Genomic DNA, 17,116 nt, shown 5'->3' with positions numbered 1-17,116 from the left:
TTAACAAGCTGAAATTTTAATCCAAAAGGTAGGGATGGAAGAATGGGAGATCGGGGGAAGGGAGGTTGAGACCTCTCCAAACCTCAACGCTGACAAGGAGTTTCGAATTGGGCCCTGAAGAACCTGAAGCCACGTCAGCACGTGGCCCACCATCACCCACTGAGAGGTCAGGCCCGGCTCCAGGACCCGCTCGCCCATGCCCCGCGCCCTTCTAACCTCAGTCCTCCCCCGGATTCCCTCGGCACCTCCTGATGCTGGCGCTCCAGGCAGTGTCCCCTCCCACCTTTCCACCACTGCTTCGCACTCCTCTCCTGGAGTGACCTTGTCCATGGTCGCGGTAGCCTCCATCGCCAGGGAAACCTCCCGCAGAGCGCCTTCCCTTGCCTCCGGTGCCCATGGCTGGGGGAGGGCCGAGGGTGGGAGGGGTGGTCTCTTTAAGGTTCCCCCCAGACCAGACCCGGCCTTGTCTCCAAAGCGCCCCTCCTCCTGGATCCCAGGCTCACTACCGCCATTGCTTCCACCCAGACCCGTGGGGCTCCTCCTGGGCTCTTCTGGCTCTGTACCGGGTTGGAGGACAGACCCCGTGGAGCCGCCCTCAGGTGTTCAGGGCTCCTGCGCGCCTTGGGCTGCGGGCACACCTCACGGTGTTAGAAACGTCTGTGGTCTCGCATCAAGGGCGGGAGCTGTGTCTCCATCCCAGAGCCTGAGTGAGAGCCCGGCACGCCCTAGGTGCTGTGAACCATGTTCTCTACTTGGGACCAGGGGGAGGGGGGGCGAAGTGGACTTATGGAGTTTCGGAGACTCATTGCCAAAAGAAGTTCATGCAGTGTATCCGGTGAATAGTCTTTACAGTGATTGCCTGTCGAAATATACTGGGTTGTGTGAAATGTATTATTAAAATTAGATTTACTTCTTTCTACCCTTTAAATGAGGTTCCCCTAGTAGCTCAGTTGGTAAAGAATCTGCCTGCAATGCAGGAGACCCAGGTTCGATCCCTGGGTTGGGAAGGTCCCCAGGAGAAGGAAATGGCAACCCACTCCAATACTCTGGGGAATTTCATGGACAGAGCACCCAGTGGGCTACAGTCCATAGGATCGCAAAGAGTCGGACATGACTATGTGACCAACTTTCACTTTTCACTTTCACCCTTTAAACGTGGTTGCTAGAGATTTTTTAAGTGTGCAGGTGACTCGTTTTAGGCTCACTTCGTGTTTTCTCTTGGGCAGCATTGTGCCAGTGACTGAAAGGGGCCTTTAGTTACACGTGTGCCTCCGCCTGAGAAGATGCAACTGAAGATGGTAAATTACCTGAATGTGATCAAAATAGCATAGAACAAAAAAACACACAAAAAGTAAAGCTGAGGAAATGGAGGAAAGATGGACAGATTGTATGAATATCCACATCCTAATAACAATATTATACTACAGTGTTTCAAGATGCTGTCCTTGGGGAAGAACACACACAGAATCTCTGTGTTATTTCTTATAACTGTCTTCATGCTGAGTCGCTTCAGTCATGTCCAGCTCTTTGCAACCCTGTGGACTGTAGCCTGTCAGGCTCCTCTGTCCATTGGATTCTCCAGGCAAGAATACCAGAATGGGTTGTAACTGCATGTGACCCTACAATTATTTTTAAATAAAAGATTATTTTTATTAGAAAGTAAATAAAATCTAGACATTACTATGAAAAATGCAACAAGAGGGGAGAAAATAGCATGTTGCAACACAAGATGTTTGCTCTGATGACCAACTTTAAACAGAATTAGATAAATACGACATATTACTATATAGGTGAATGTAGCAAAGAAAACGTCTTCAGAAGGATGTGCCCCCAAAGAGTCAGGAGAGCTTGCTCCCGGAGAGTGAGAGCAGGGGAGTTTTAGTTTTTATTGATCTGACCGTGCCAGGTCTCAGGGGTGGTGGCACAGCGGATCTTGGCTCTTCGTTGTGGCATACAAATTTTAGTTGCAGCATGTGGGATCTAGTTCCCTGACCAGGGATCGAACCCAGGCCCCCAGCATTGGGAGCACAGAATCTTAGCCTCTGACCACCGGGGATGTCCTCTCCTTGGAATAGTCTTCCTTTTTTGCAGTTACCACTGTTGACATCAACAGGTCTAATGTTCAGCAGGTGAATCTCTGAGCTTGGCAATAAAAACCACTCCACGAAGCCCTGAGCCCTAATCATGTACCAGGGCTTGTCACATGTGAGTTACAGGCAGACAAGGTTATACACAGCTACAGGGTGCTTTTCAGACTTCCAAAGCCCTTGCTCTTTCCAGTCCATGATGCAAAAACATCACTGCCTGCGATACCTAACCAGACTTGGGTCCGCTTGCCTGCCCACGGTAAAGCCCATCTACCGGCCCCAGGTAGCCAATCTACACCCCCTCTTTGTGGGGGAAAGAAAAGTGCAGCATTTATTGAAGCAAAAGTGCGGCACCCTGCGTCTGTGAACTGAGCCCAGTTCAAAGAGAGACGTGGGTGTGGCTCAGGTGTAATTATGTTTGGTGACAGCTAACATTTCAGCGCTTCTGAGTAGGTGAGGACGCATTTTAGCCATCCCATTTTTGAGAGCACATTATTCCCTCTTGGGCCCAGGGGTTACTCCCCAGCAGGGCAGAGTGCTGAGTGCTAGGTGGGCACAAATGACCCAGGCGGAGTCTGGGTCAGACTACCTGGTCACGATAGATGAGGACTTGGAATTGGGTTCCCACCTGGCTAAATCTTTGCAGAGCCTGTGTCGAGGAGCTGAGAGACACACAGGTTTTTAATGGGCAAAGCATGGCACTGAAAAGTGTTGTTACTCTGGTAAAATGGCCAATACTTCCTTTGCTTTAAGAGGGAGTCTTAAATCCTAATTACTCCTCCCCCAAAGACCAGTTGAGGATAACCCAACTGGAGGAAACTAATTTCCTCAGGAATTTCACTGTTACAAGATTAATGGAGCCCCCCTGCCGAGAAACAGTAAAGCTGTAAGTACAGTAGATTTGCACCTGAAGGATACATGCTTTAATTTCTGTTCTCAAGCTGCGATAACATCTTCTCAAGCTACTGTAAAAGGCATAAATGAGCACCAGCACCTCTGCTCCCGGGGAGGCGTCTTCCCGGACTGGGGCTGTCCCCTGGGGTGGCCCCGAGTGGGGGGGTAGTGGTGGTGTGACCACAGACCACAGCTGGCCGCAGGCCTGGGAGGGCTGAGCAAACGCTCCTCCCTAGGAGCCCCAAAGGGTCACCCCCATTGGATGGCCCCAGCCCTGCCACCCACCAGGGCACAATCCTGCTGAGGGGCCTGGAATGAGAATGAGGTAACTAAGAGGTGGATGGTCTGTGTTCTGCCCCTTGGGAGCCCCCAGGGAATTGCACCCCACTATCCATCAGCTTTGAGGGCTCTGAGAATGGGCCTTGGGAAGGTTGCCTCACAAATGATGTTGAGATAAACTGGACACACGGGGGTCCCACCAAGTGACCACCCCTTGTTCTCTGTGGCCCAAGGGCCTCCTCGGCAACTGAGATGCTCCAACTGTCATTCTCATAGCCAAGAACTAGTCTGGGATAGGGAGGTGGAAACGGGTGTGAGGTTTCCTCTGTCAACCCTTGGGAGCCCTGCACGCGATCTTGGCAAAGTCTGGCCAATTTTCTGTCCCCTTCCTTACCAGGAACTGCTTTTATTGGAAGAACTCTATGTATATGCTGGCTATAAAGGTTGTTTATGCTGCCATAGCAAGATTTTTATTGGTTGTATTTTTGCTGCACTTGCTTGAAAAATAATTATTTTCAAAGAAAAGAAGAATTACATATCCAGTAAACTAAATAAGACTCATGTTTATTAGGGACCCTGTGACAGCTCCTCAAATGTGAAAAAAGATTTCGAAGCAGTGAATGGACAATTTATGGGCAAGTTTATTTGTAAAACAGATTTCAAGACATACTTCATCTTGGCTCCGCCAATAAAAATACATTTCATTTCTTTTCAGAAGTGTGTGCTCTCTGATGGTTTCCTAGTAATCCCGTTTCCCCTAAGAAGGTAGGACAGTGTGGATACGTATGTGCCCACTAACCTAATCCAGGACTAGGCTGAATGATTTGGGAGTGCTATATGTCAAAAAAAAAAAAAAGATGTGACCACATCTCATAAGGCGCACTTTAGAAGAAATATATTTATAAGAAATGAAGTTCACAAACCTTGATCTAATTGCTACAATCTTCAGAATCTCTTTAGCCAAAATCATTTTTAAACACACTTCTAGTTGTTAGCAATTTATCAGAGGAAATTTGTCTTGAGAGCGGACAGCCCATTTTCCATCCCCTGCATCGGTTCCAATCTGTCTTCCTCGGGGACCAGCCAGGGCCGCAGGTGCGGGTTGTAGAGCCGGTTTCCAGGCTGTAGGTGGCACCAGCCGCTTCTTCAGCCTGGGGAAGGAGCATCCTTTGTTGAGTGGTTACTTTATTCAACCTGGAGACGCCGCAATTCAGAACTAACCCAAACTGATGCCCTATCTTGATGCTCTATCTGTAGAGGCTCTGTCGATCCTCCGAAAACATGCTTCACCCCTGACCTGCCAATTTTTAATACCTTCTCCTGCCTTCTCAGTTCAACCAGCAGCGTATGTGAGGTGCTGTAAAATGTACTGAGTCTGTCCTGTACAGATGAAAAAGGCTGGTACGGGGGCCGGGGCTGGGATGTGCAGTGAGAGGGGAGAGAAACTCACGCACACGCTGCTACGCACACCTTTGTCTACCTGACGGTTTGGTTTTCTGCGTGACCACCCAGATACAGCTGTAATGGCACTTTGTTGATCATGAGTGTACAGAGTCACTGTACGTTTGTCCGCAGCTGTGTGTAATCTTGAGTCAAACATTTTACATATAAACAGTGGTGTGTGTGTGTGTGTGCGGGTGTGTCTGTGTATTTATTCTCCAGGTTATTTTGGAGTTAATTTTCTGTTGCTGTTTGTAATTCTTGTTTAAGGATATAAATGGCTTTGCTGTCACAAACAAGATCCCTTGTAAAATCCGAGGTAATTCTAAAGTGAGCTAAGAAGTCTTAAGCAGTAAACCCCTTGGGGCTATGTGGCTCTGAGATGTCCTGTCTCAGAGGGGACTCTTCCACCCTGGAGTTCACAGGCCTTCCGTCCCACTGACCTTGGCTCTCTCGAGGGCCACTTCTGCCTTTAGCTCTCTCCTCACAGAGCCGATGTCTGGAGTATCCGGCAAGCGCCGTGAGCAGAGCTGGCCCTTCCTACCTGTGCAAGGAATTCAGGGTATGCTGAGAACACACACCCCTTAAAGAATACACCCTCCTGTACAGTGCTGGGGGCCAAGCCACGGCCAGTCGGTGATTCTCCCACACGAGGACAGAGCCATCCCAACCGGGAGAGCTAGCTGGTTTAACCAGTGACACAACAATCCTATGTTCGACAAAATGCCTCACAAGTCTGCCACACCTACAAAGGCCTTCTTCCCAGCCTCTCTGTTACCTAAACAATAACGGTGGCATTTCCTCCAGGTGTAGGGCAAAGGAACACCAACTATCTTTTTTTAATCATCTGATATCTGTATTCTGTTATTTATTTCACATGGAGGATAATCACTTTACAATACTGTGATGGTTTTTGCCACCCATCAATACGACTCAGAAATCTGTATTCTTGAACCTCTCCAGTGCTGTCGGGCAGGCTGTGTGAGCCTTGGCCAGCCACAGCCCCCTGGAGTCCAGCAGGCAGGACAGGCAGGGACGCTGGTGGTCTCCCGCTGAGCAGCTGTGGGAGCCCCCCGCCCCACAGTGTGGCAGCCGCTGCTCCTGCTGCAGCTCAGGGGCAACTCCAGGAAGGTGGTGTAATAGTACAATAACCGCGCGTGAAGGGAACAGACCTGGATTTGCATCAGATTCTGAAAGCGTTCCCAGTTCCCATGGTCTCTCGACTGGCTCACCCACCTCAGATTACAATGGCTAGGATGATTTTTCTGTTAAAAAAGAAAAAAGAAAAGAAAGAAAAATTTCTGACTTTAAATTTCTTCCTCTAGTACAAAACAAGAAAGGGAAAAGCAAATGATTTTTAAATGATGCTTTAGGCTCTATTGCCCTGTGAAAGTGAAAGTCACTCAGTCCTGTCCATCTCTTTGCAACCCCATGGACTGTAGCCTACCAGATTCCTCTGTCCATGGAGTTCTCCGGGCCAGAATACTGGAGTGGGCAGCCTTTCCTTTCTCCTTCCTCCTTTTCTTTTCCTGACCTAGCGATCGAACCCAGATCTCCTCCATTGCAGGCTGAGCCTGCAATGAGCCACCTAGGGAGTTGAGTTTACAGCTGAGCCAGCACGGAAGTCCCCTGTAGTATGTATATAAAATAAATGGGTCGGTTCCTGCCCCATTACTAGTGTCCACCCTCCCAAACACCCACATTTTGCGGGTGGTGAGTGCTCTCTTGCAAGCATTTATCACCTTGAACAGCAAGTAAGTTTAACTTATATTCAAAACACGTTTTGCCCATTTGTCTCTTTATCCAGGGGATTCGAGTTCTCTGCGCTTGCCGTGTCTGTACCAGTGCCACCATTCTCCTTTTCCTGCCCCTCGGTGTCCTCATGTTCCTTCCCTATGACGTGGTGGACCTTTGTTTTGTCTTATTTCAACCTTTGAAATAAAACACAAAAGTCTGAAAAGATAAAAGTAAACCTGGGTCAGGATTTCACGTTCTCATGATAAACCAGCCAAACCTCCTTCAGAGCAAAGCGGAAACCTTATGAAATAAGCTTGACTATTTTAATCAGAATAAATATCTCATAGAAACATGTCGATGCCCACATGACCTTCAGACTTTCCAGCTATGACACACGTTCTTTTTTCAGTCCGTGGTCTGTTGAGATACACGGCGGGGAAGGTCTCCTTCCTAAGATAAGAGGAGAAGTCGGGACCTCCCAGCAGCCAGCCCTTTACGGTGTGGACTTGAGGGAGGAAGCAAACACGGCCCCCAGCCCTGGCTCTGCCAGGCGCCGAGCCCCTCAGAGGTCAGGCCGCAGCGTCCCCAAGGCTGAGAAGGACGAAGCAAGGCTCCGGGGGCCTCAGGGAGGTCCTGCTAGGCCACGCCCCCAGCCCCTCCCCCCAGGAAGCCCCTCCTCCTGCACCGCTGTGTCGGATGCCCACTGCCCCAAACTCTCAGGCCTTTCTCTCCGACGGGTGAGGACCCGCAGGGGGCTCCTGCCCACCTGGATGAGAGGCTGGTTTTCCAGTTTCCGCACATCCTCTGTCGCGGCTTCACAGCTAGAAATGACCAGATGCGCATCACAGGGATTCCTGGCCACCTTGCTTTTTTTCTTCCCTTGTATCAGGTCTTACCCCGCACCGAGTTATTATTTGGCACAACTGTATTTACCCTACAGAAACATGTCCTTTTACGACGGGACATAAATATTAAATAACAGTGTTCTGGAATTCCCGTCCACTGACGCAGCTAGGGGAGTTGAGTTTAGAAGAATCCCGAGGCCTACTCCGATCCCTAAATGAGATGTTCTGTTCTAAGGACAGCGATTTAACACTATTTAGCAATCCCTGTGGAGGGATTTGTCTCTTCTTTACCGAAAGATGAAGTCTGTGAGTTTGTGTGCCTTTGCTTTTGTTTTATAATTTCAAACACTCAGAAAAGATGGCATTCACTGGCAATCAATTTATTTTGATTGATAAAAAGGGGTTAATAAAAGCCCCTCAGAAATAAAAAGAAGGTGACTAGTGATATATCTTTCAGGGAGCCTTCTTTCAGCTGCGCATAAACAGAGCAAGCTGTTTTACTTCTCCCCAATAAGTCTTCTCCCCTTGTTTTCTCTACCTACCGAGTCATTTATAATCCTTATTATTTCCAACCCACATGCTAACGCAGCCTCAGTCATATTTCCACAGCCTGGGGCTTTCTCCTTACTATGTTGTGAGAGCCGAGAGGCAAGAACACCCTATAATTTATATGAAAATACATGCCAAAAATGGATTGTCAAACATAGCCAATGTGGCTTCATCCGCTTGCAAATAAAAAAATTTTAGGATGAAATATAAAACATCGTGCTAAAGTTTCCACCTACTGCCGAAACATAGCACAGCACAGAAAGTACACTCGTGTCTGCATTTGACAATCATTATGCAGCAATTAGAAGCAGAGGTAAGTTAGAATGAGATAAAATGTTCAAATCTAAAGTTAATACTTTTTCAAGCACGTATGTGGTTTACTAATATTTTAATTTTTCTACAGCACCTATGCAGAAAATGCAAAATGACAGACTATAAAATCCCTGCCCACTGTATGTAGCAAGTCTTTACAGTCCCGTTATGGGATGGATGGAGGCACATATGTTTTACAGTATCATACAAATCTCTAATTTGCACTAGTTGTAAAGCCTTTCAAATAATTTTCTATTTTTGATCATCCCTGAAGAGCACATGTACAATGTCAGGAAATAATATAGGGAAATGGCTTAGATCCCAAAGGGCTCCATGTAGGGGCATTATTTTCAAAGTTGAAAACGGTGGTTTATTATTATTGTTATTATCATTATGATTTGCCTTAATGAAATAAACCTGGATCATTATAAGGATTGCATTTAGAAAAATCTTATACTGAGTCTTGCCATAAAAAAAATAATGTGGAGACAAAACCATGACCCTTAGGAAGACGAACATGTGCTGACTTTCTAGAAAGACGGGCATCCTTCGGACTCTAATCGCCTTGGGATGGAGCAGCTGTCCATGATGAATGGGACCCTAGAGGTACCCATGTGCTGTCCACCTGAAGACCAAGGCAGGAGAGGCGGCTGACCGTGGGGCCCTGTAGGCAGTCCTGACCAGCCACTCTTTAGTAACACTTTGACTGGGGCATGGAAGCATAAGATAAAATCACAAAGACAAGAAGTGAGCTAGTGGATGGCTCGTGCATTCCCACTGTTTCATTGTCCCACCTAACATCCCAGAAACGTCGGCTGTCTTTAGCTGAAAACAGCCCAGAGTGGGCAGGTGACCCCACACAACTACCTCTGCTGAACGCATTCATTCATCGGCTCAGCCCTGAGCACCCTCGCTGGGTCTCCTCCGTGCTGGGCACTGGGGACACAGATTTTTAGAAAGAGAAGCCCTTGGCCGCACACTCCCACGCGCGAACCACCTTGAGCACAAAGGTGGGTCAGAATAAAGATTATTCACGTCCGTGCACAGCAGAGGCACCCCTTGAGGAAGCCCACGGGGGCTCTGTACCCACCAGCCGTGCCTGGAACCTCGTGCGGGGACATCAAGGCCCCTGGGGCAACTAGCAGAGCTGTTTTGTTTGTTGAACTGTTGCTGTGGTTTGCTTGGCCAAACTCACTGGGCTTCAGGAAGACCTGCGACAAAAGCAGGAGGGTTTCCACGGGAACGAAAGGCCAGGGCAGGAGAAGACACCAGACGGAGCTGTGTCTGAATTCAGGTCCGCCCTTCAACCTTGTGCAGCCGAGTCTCTGAGGCTGACGTCTCTTTCTTTATCCGAACCTGCAGACAGACCTGCAGCGTTGCTGCGAAAGTGAAGTTGCTCAGTCGTGTCCGACTCTTTGCGACCCGATGGGCTGTAGCCTACCACGCTCCTCCATCCTTGGGATTTTCCAGGCAAGAGTACTGGAATGGATTGCCATTTCCTTCTCCAGAGGATCTTCCCGACCCAGGGATGGAACCTGGGTCTCCCGCATTGTAGGCAGACGTTTTACCGTCTGAGCCACCAGGGAAATATGCAGCCTTGCTGCGAGAATGACAGCAAGCAAATCAAGGGTGCAGGAGTGACCACTAAAGATGGTTAACGACCGATGGGCGGGGACTTCCCGAGCGCCGACTGCAGGCCAGGCTCCGCCCCGGGGAGGCCAGCCCTCCGGGGGCACACAGAGACCATCTCTGGACTGAAAAGAAAGAAGCTCGCTCCCCAGGGACGACTGCCCTGGGGGCTGGAGTCAGGCCGACGGCGTGGGGGTGGGGCTTAGCTTCTCTCAGCAGGGGATGGTTTCCTCAAGCTCCGGAAAATAAGGAGAGCTATTGCCCTTTAGGGAGACGCCTTTCCAGGCAAAGATGATAAACAGCATTGTCACAGAATATCTAAAGAAATTGTGAATTTCAAAGGAATGAAATAGTCAATAATCTATACTAGTGCCCAAGGAAGTTCTGGGAAATTTTTTAAAATAAGAGGGCAAGAAGAAAGGAAAGAGCATTTATTAAATACTAACTATGTGCCAGGCTCTGTGCTTCTGGCCATCAGTATGTAAAACAGGGGTTTCCCTGGTGGCTGAGTGGTAAAGAATCCACCTGCCAGTGCAGGAGACGTGGGTTTGATCCCTGGGTTAGGAATATACCCTGGAGAAGGAGATGGCCACCCACTGCAGTATTATTTTTTACAAATGTCATTAAAGATTTAAAGGAGGAAGTTTAAGTCGGTGGAAAAGTAGAAGTAATGACTTTGCAACAGGTGAATCAAAAGTTTCTCACCCCCTTCTCACAAGACATATACAGACACACAGGACATGTATGTGTGCACACAACCTCCCACTCATTAGAAAGACTGTGAAGAGCATGCTATCAAAGGCAACCCACAGCTACTCCATGAAGCCCTGACATCCCTGAGAGGCTTTACTCCCATTTTATAGATGAGGAGACTGAGGCTGTGAACGCTCCTCTCAACATACCTCACTAGTTAAGCAGACAGAACCTTTGCAGAATCTTCCTGGACTCTGAATGATCCAGTGCTTGGCTAGGAAAGACTAGAGGTTCCTCCCACCAGCCACGGTGAACTGCAAACGTGCCAAGTACCACACATCATGCTGGGCACTGTACAGGGTCTCACAGTAAACTCAGAGTGCCCCACTACAGAAGGGACAGTACACACACACACACACACACACACACACAATTGTTCTTGTTCAGTCAGTAAGTCATGTCTGACTCTTTGTGACCTCATAGCTCCTCTGTCCTCCACTATCTCCCAGAATTTGCTCAGATTCATGTCCATTGAGTTGGTGATGCCATCCAACCATCTTATCCTCTGTCACCCCTTCTCCTCCCACCTTCAATCTTTCCATCATCAGGGTCTTTTCCAGTGAGTTGGTTCTTCACATCATGTGGCCTAAGTATTAGAGCTTCAGCTTGAGCATCAGTCCTTCCAATGAATATTTAGGGTTGATTTCCTTTAGGATTGACTGGTTTGATCTCCTTGGTGTTCAAGAAACTCTGAAGAGTCTTTTCCAGCACCACAATTCAAAAGCATCAATTCATTGGCACTCAGCCTTCTTTGCTTCCCTTGTGGTTCAGCTGGTAAAGAATCAGCCTGCAATGCAGGAGACCTGGGTTGCATCCCTGGGTTGGGAAGATCCCCTGCAGAAGGGAAAAGTTACCCACTCCAGTATTCTGGCCTGGAGAATTCCGTGGACTATATAGTCCATGAGGTTGCAAAGAGTCAGACATAACTGAGTGACTTCCACTTCACTTCAGCCTTCTTTATGGTCCAACTCTCACATCCATATATGACTACTGGAAAAACCATAGCTTTGACTATATGGACATTTTTCAGCAAAGTGATGTCTCTGCCTTTTAACCCACTGTCTAGGTTTGTCATAGCTTTCCTTCCAAGGAGCAAGCATCTTTTAATTTCATGGCTGCAATCGACATCCACAGTGATTTTGCAGCCCAAGAAAAGAATATCTGTCACTGCTTCCACTTTTTCCCCACATGCATAAACTAAAGAGTTAATTCATTGGAAAAGATCCTGACACTGGGAAAGATTGAAGGCAGGAGGAGAAAGGGATGACAGAGGATGAGATGGTTGGATGGCATCACCGACTCAATGGACGTGAGTTTGAGCAAACTCCGGGAGATAGTGGAGGACAGGGAAGCCTGGGGTACGGCAGTCCATGGGGTTGCAAAGAGTCAGACACAACTGAGCGACTGAACTGCACTGAAACTCTGCCCCAGTTAAACTCTTCATCCCCCTCCCCTGGTCGCCAGAAGCCACCACGCTGCTGTCGATCTCTGTGAGTCTGACTACTCTACTACTTCACAGAAGTAGAATTCTTTTGCACTTGACCTTTTGTGACCTGCTTATTTCATTTTGCATAATGTCCTTAGGGTTCATTCATGTTGTAAACCGGTGCTGGAATTTCCTTTCTTTGAAGACTGAATAATATTCCATTGTGTGGCTGGATCGCGTTTTGCTCCTTCACCCACCTGCGGACACCTGGGTTGCTTCCACCCCTTGGCCACTGTGAGTGGTGCTGCTCCTTGCTTTCCATTATTCAGTGTAGATACTCAGAAATGGAATTGCAGGATATGGTAATTTTATCTTTAACTTTTTAAGGACATACCATACTATTTTTAATAGTGTCCGCATCATTTTACATTCTCATCTGTAACACACAACGGCCCCAATTTCTCCACATTCTAGCCAACACTTGTTAGTTTTATAATAGCCCTTCTAATGGGTATGAAGAGGTATCTCATTGTGGTTTTGATGTGCATGTTCCCTAATGATTAGTGATGTTGAACATCTTCTCATGACCGTTTGTATATTACCTTTGAAGAAACATCTATTCCAGTACTTTGTCCTTTTTTTAATCAAGTTGTCTGAGTTGTAGGAGTTCTTTATGTGTTTTGGATATTAACTCCTTATCAAATATATAATTTGCAAATATTTACTCCATTTTGGGGGTTGCCTTTCACTGTGCAATAGCATCTTTTCACAAAAATTTTACATTTTTATATAGTTCAATTTACCTAATTTTTCTTTTATTGACTGTTTCTGGCATCATATGCAAGAATCCAATGTCATGAAGCTTTCTCCTGTTTTATTCTGTTATTGTATATAATACATTAGAATAGTGAATACTTCAAACTATCACTTTTTAGATACTTTGTATTTTTAAAGTCTTAAGTTTTAAGATACAAGAATCTAAATATATGAGGTAAATAACAGGAGAGGTTTAGTGCACATCTTTTGGTTGGTACCCAGATGGCCCGTGTTTGGTAGTGTGCTACACTAAACTGTGTCGTTCCAAACATACCAATTGTATTAAAGGAAAAAAGAATCGTGACACTTGTTAAAGAATAAGGCGGCCTTAATGCAGGGGGACCACTGGGACAGGTATATGGACTACTGAAATGGAATTTTGTGAGCGCAGAGAGAGTGGGCTCAACGCTAAACACAAGGGAAAGGGGGACTTTATAGCCAAGGAGCATGGTAGGGAGAGTGGGGTTGTGGATGGAAACTTTCTAAGAGGAAACATCATGTATAAGGGGAGGTTCTGGCTAAGTTAACCTAGCAGCATTCTTGCTGAACGCAGAGCACCATGATCAGACATCCCCTGGGGGACGGTGGAGGATGAGGAGCCCCATCAGAGACCAAGGGTGATCAGAGACCAGGGGCGAGGGCTTCCGGCTAAGTTGACTCAGCAGAATTTGTGCCAAAATTGGAAAATGCAGGGGTGAACCTGGGAGCCTGAAGGTCACAGCCTAGTTGATAAGAGGATTCAGAGAAGCCTGACTAGAATTTGGTCAAGGAGACCACCTGTTCCTTCCTCAGGGACTAAGCTTCTGTGCCCCTATTAGCCAACGTTTGGATCAAGCATCTGAATAAGCAGCCCTAGGTGCAAAGAGCAGTGAAACTGAACGACCAAGCAGGTCATTTAATCTCAACTGCAAGACACATACAAAGCTTTTAAAGTAGAGGTAGTAATATAGGTCTACAATAATACTTCACTTTCAATTCTGAAATGCAAAACGTTCTAAGACTTAGAAGTTTTCCCCTAAGTGAAAGTAAAGTGAAAGTCGCTTAGTCGTGGCCGACTCCTTGCGATCCCATGGACTATACAGTCCATGGAATTCTGCATGCCAGAATACTGGAGTGGGTAGCCTTTTCCTTCTCCAGGGGATCTTCCCAACCCAGGGATCGAACCCAGGTTTCCATTGCAGGCAGATCCTTTACCAGCTGAGCCACAAGGGAGGCCCTAAGTTTGGAGCAAACTCATTTGAACTAACATGGAGACTGAGACTATTTACAGCCTTTATATATCCCATTTCCGGGTAATATTTGTGACTATTCACACATTTTTGCTACAGAAATACTGTCCTTGATTATATGTGGTTCCAGACCCCACTGAAAGTTTCTTGTTGTATATATACTGCCCTTTAAAACAGAATCCAAAAAACTTTGAATTCCAAAACCACATCTGGCCCCAAGGTCCCCCACACGCATATTTACTGAGCTCTAGCGGACATTTAGAGAAGGCAGTGGCACCCCACTCCAGTACTCTTGCCTGGAAAATCCCGTGGATGGCGGAGCCTGGTGGGTTGCAGTCCATGGGGTCGCTAAGAGTAGGACATGACTGAGCGACTTCCCTTTCACTTTTCACTTGCATGCATTGGAGAAGGAAATGGCAACCCACTCCAGTGTTCTTGCCTGGAGAATCCCAGGGACGGGGAGCCTGGTGGGCTGCTGCCTATGGGGTCGCACAGAGTTGGACACGACTGAAGCGACTTAGCAGCAGCAGCAGCGGACATTTATTTTCTTAGTTTACTGTGTACAAGGCAATGATCTGATATACGTATATACTGCAAAGGGATTGCTAGAACAAGGTATGTTAACACATCCAGCACGTCACAGAGTTACATTTTGTGTGTGTGGTGTGAGATGTTTTAAAACGTACTCTTAAGCATCTTTGAAACATATAATACAGCACTGTTAACCATATCATCACCATGCTGTATATTACAAGCCCAGAACTTAATTTCCTCGTCACTGGAAGGTCCCAATGGTTGTTGGTACAGGATTAACTAGTAGTCCTAGAAATATTACCAGTACTATCGAGTATTTAGTTTGTATCAGTCATTGTTCTAAGTACTTTATGTAAGTACCTCATTTAATCCTCCCAATACCATGTGAAAGTGAAAGTGTTAGTGGCTCAGCTGTGCCCAACTCTGCGACTTCATGGACTACAGCCCACCAGGCTTCTCTGCCCATGGGATTTTCCAGGCAAGGATACTGGAATGGTTTGCCATTTCCTTCTCCAGGGGATCTTCCCAACCCAGGCATCAAACCTGGGTCTCCTGCACTGCAGGCAGATCCTTTACCAACTCAGCTACCAGAGAAGCCCATCCTCTTTTACAAACGAGAAAACTGAGGTAATTAGCTATTTAATCTGCTGAATATCATGTAGCAAGTAGCCCAGCTGAGTAGGGCTTCATGCATTTCACCACAATGGATAAGGATAGGTCTTTGTAACAAAACAGCTTCCAACTGCAGAATAGTAAACTTACAGTGACTCAAATATCAGAGATGAGACAAGAAATCTGAAGATTGGTGGGCTGCTGGTTTTGGTTGGTTCATAAGCTGCTTTTGAACTATTAAGAAAGCTGAGCACTGAAGAATTGATGCTTTTGAACTGTGGTGTTGGAGGAGACTCTTGAGACTCCCTTGGACTGCAAGAAGATCCAACCAGTCCATCCTCGAGCAAATAAGTCCTGAATATTCATTGGAAGGACTGATGCTGAAGCTGAAACTCCAATACTTTGGCCACTTGATGTGAAGAACTGACTCATTTGAAAAGACCCTGCTGCTGGGAAAGACTGAAGGTGGGAGAAGGGGACGACAGAGGATGAGGTGGGTGGATGGCATTACCAACTCAATGGAAAAGAATTTGAGTAAACTCTGGGAGTTGGTGATGCACAGGGAGGCCTGGCATGCTGCAGTCCATGGGGTCGCAAAGAGTAGGACACGACTGAGCAACTGAACTGAACAGCTTTATAGTCCAACTCTCACATCCATACGTGACAACTGGAAAAACCATAGCTTTGAATAGACAGACCTTTGTTGGCAAATTAATGTCTCTGTTTTTTAATATGCTGTCTAGGTTGGTCATAACTTTTCTTCCAACGAGCAAGTGTCTTTTAATTTTATGGCTGCGGTCACCATCTGCAGTGATTTTGGAGCCCCCCAAAATAAAGTCTGTCACTGTTTCCATTGTTTCTACATCTATTTGCCATGAAGTGATGGGACCAGATGCCATGATCTTAGTTTTCTGAATGTAGAGTTTTAAGCCAGCTTTTTCACTCTCCTCTTTTACTTTCATCAAGAGGCTCTTTAGTTCTTTGCTTTCTGCCATAAAGGTGGTGTCATCTGCATATCTGAGGTTTGATATTTCTGCCGGCAATCTTGATTCCGGTTTGTGCTTCATCCAGTCCAGCGTTTCTCATGATGTACTCTGCATGTAAGTTAAATAAGCAGGGTGGCCATATACAGCCTTGACGTACTCCTTTCCTGATATGGAGCCAGTCTGTCGTTCCATGTTCAGGTCTGTTGCTTCCGGACCTGCATACAGATTTCCCAAGAGGCAGGTCAGGTGGTCTGGTATTCCCATCTCTTTCAGAATTTTCCACAGTTCGTTGCGACCCACACAGTCAAAGGCTTTGACATAGTCAATAAAGCAGAAGTAGATGTTTTTCTGGAACTCTTTTGCTTTTTTGATGATCCAATGGATGCTGGCAATTTGATCTCTGATTCCTCTTCCTTTTCTAAATCCAGCTTGAACATCTGGAAGTTCACGGTTCACGTACTGTTGAAGCCTGGCTTGGAGAATTTTGAGCATTACTTTGCTAGCGTGTGAGATGAGTACAATTGTGCGGTAGTTTGAGCATTCTTTGGCATTGCCTTTCTTTGGGATTGGAAGGAAAACTGACCTTTTCCAGTCCTGTGGTCACTGCTGAGTTTTCCAAATTTGCTCTCATATTGAGTGCAGCACTTTCACAATATCATCTTTTAGGATTTGAAATAGCTCAACTGGAATTCCATCACCTCCACTAGCTTTATTCATAGTGATGCTTCCTAAGGCCCACTCGACTTCACATTCCAGGATGTCTGGTGATGATCACACCATCATAATTATCTGGGTGGTGAAGATCTTTTTTGTATAGTTCTTCTGTTTATTCTTGCCACCTCTGCTTAATACCTTCTGCTTCTGTTAGATCCATACCTTTTCTGTCCTTTATTTTGCCCATCTTGGCATGAAATGTTCCCTTGGTATCTCTAATTTTCTTGAAGAGATCTCTAGTCTTTCCCATTCTGTTGTTTTCCTCTATTTCTTT

Source organism: Bos javanicus, chromosome 26 (genome assembly GCF_032452875.1).
Source record: "Bos javanicus breed banteng chromosome 26, ARS-OSU_banteng_1.0, whole genome shotgun sequence".
Classification (NCBI taxonomy): Eukaryota; Metazoa; Chordata; class Mammalia; order Artiodactyla; family Bovidae; genus Bos; species Bos javanicus.
The sequence above is the reverse complement of the archived record's forward strand: the minus strand, read 5'-3'. Positions refer to the sequence as shown.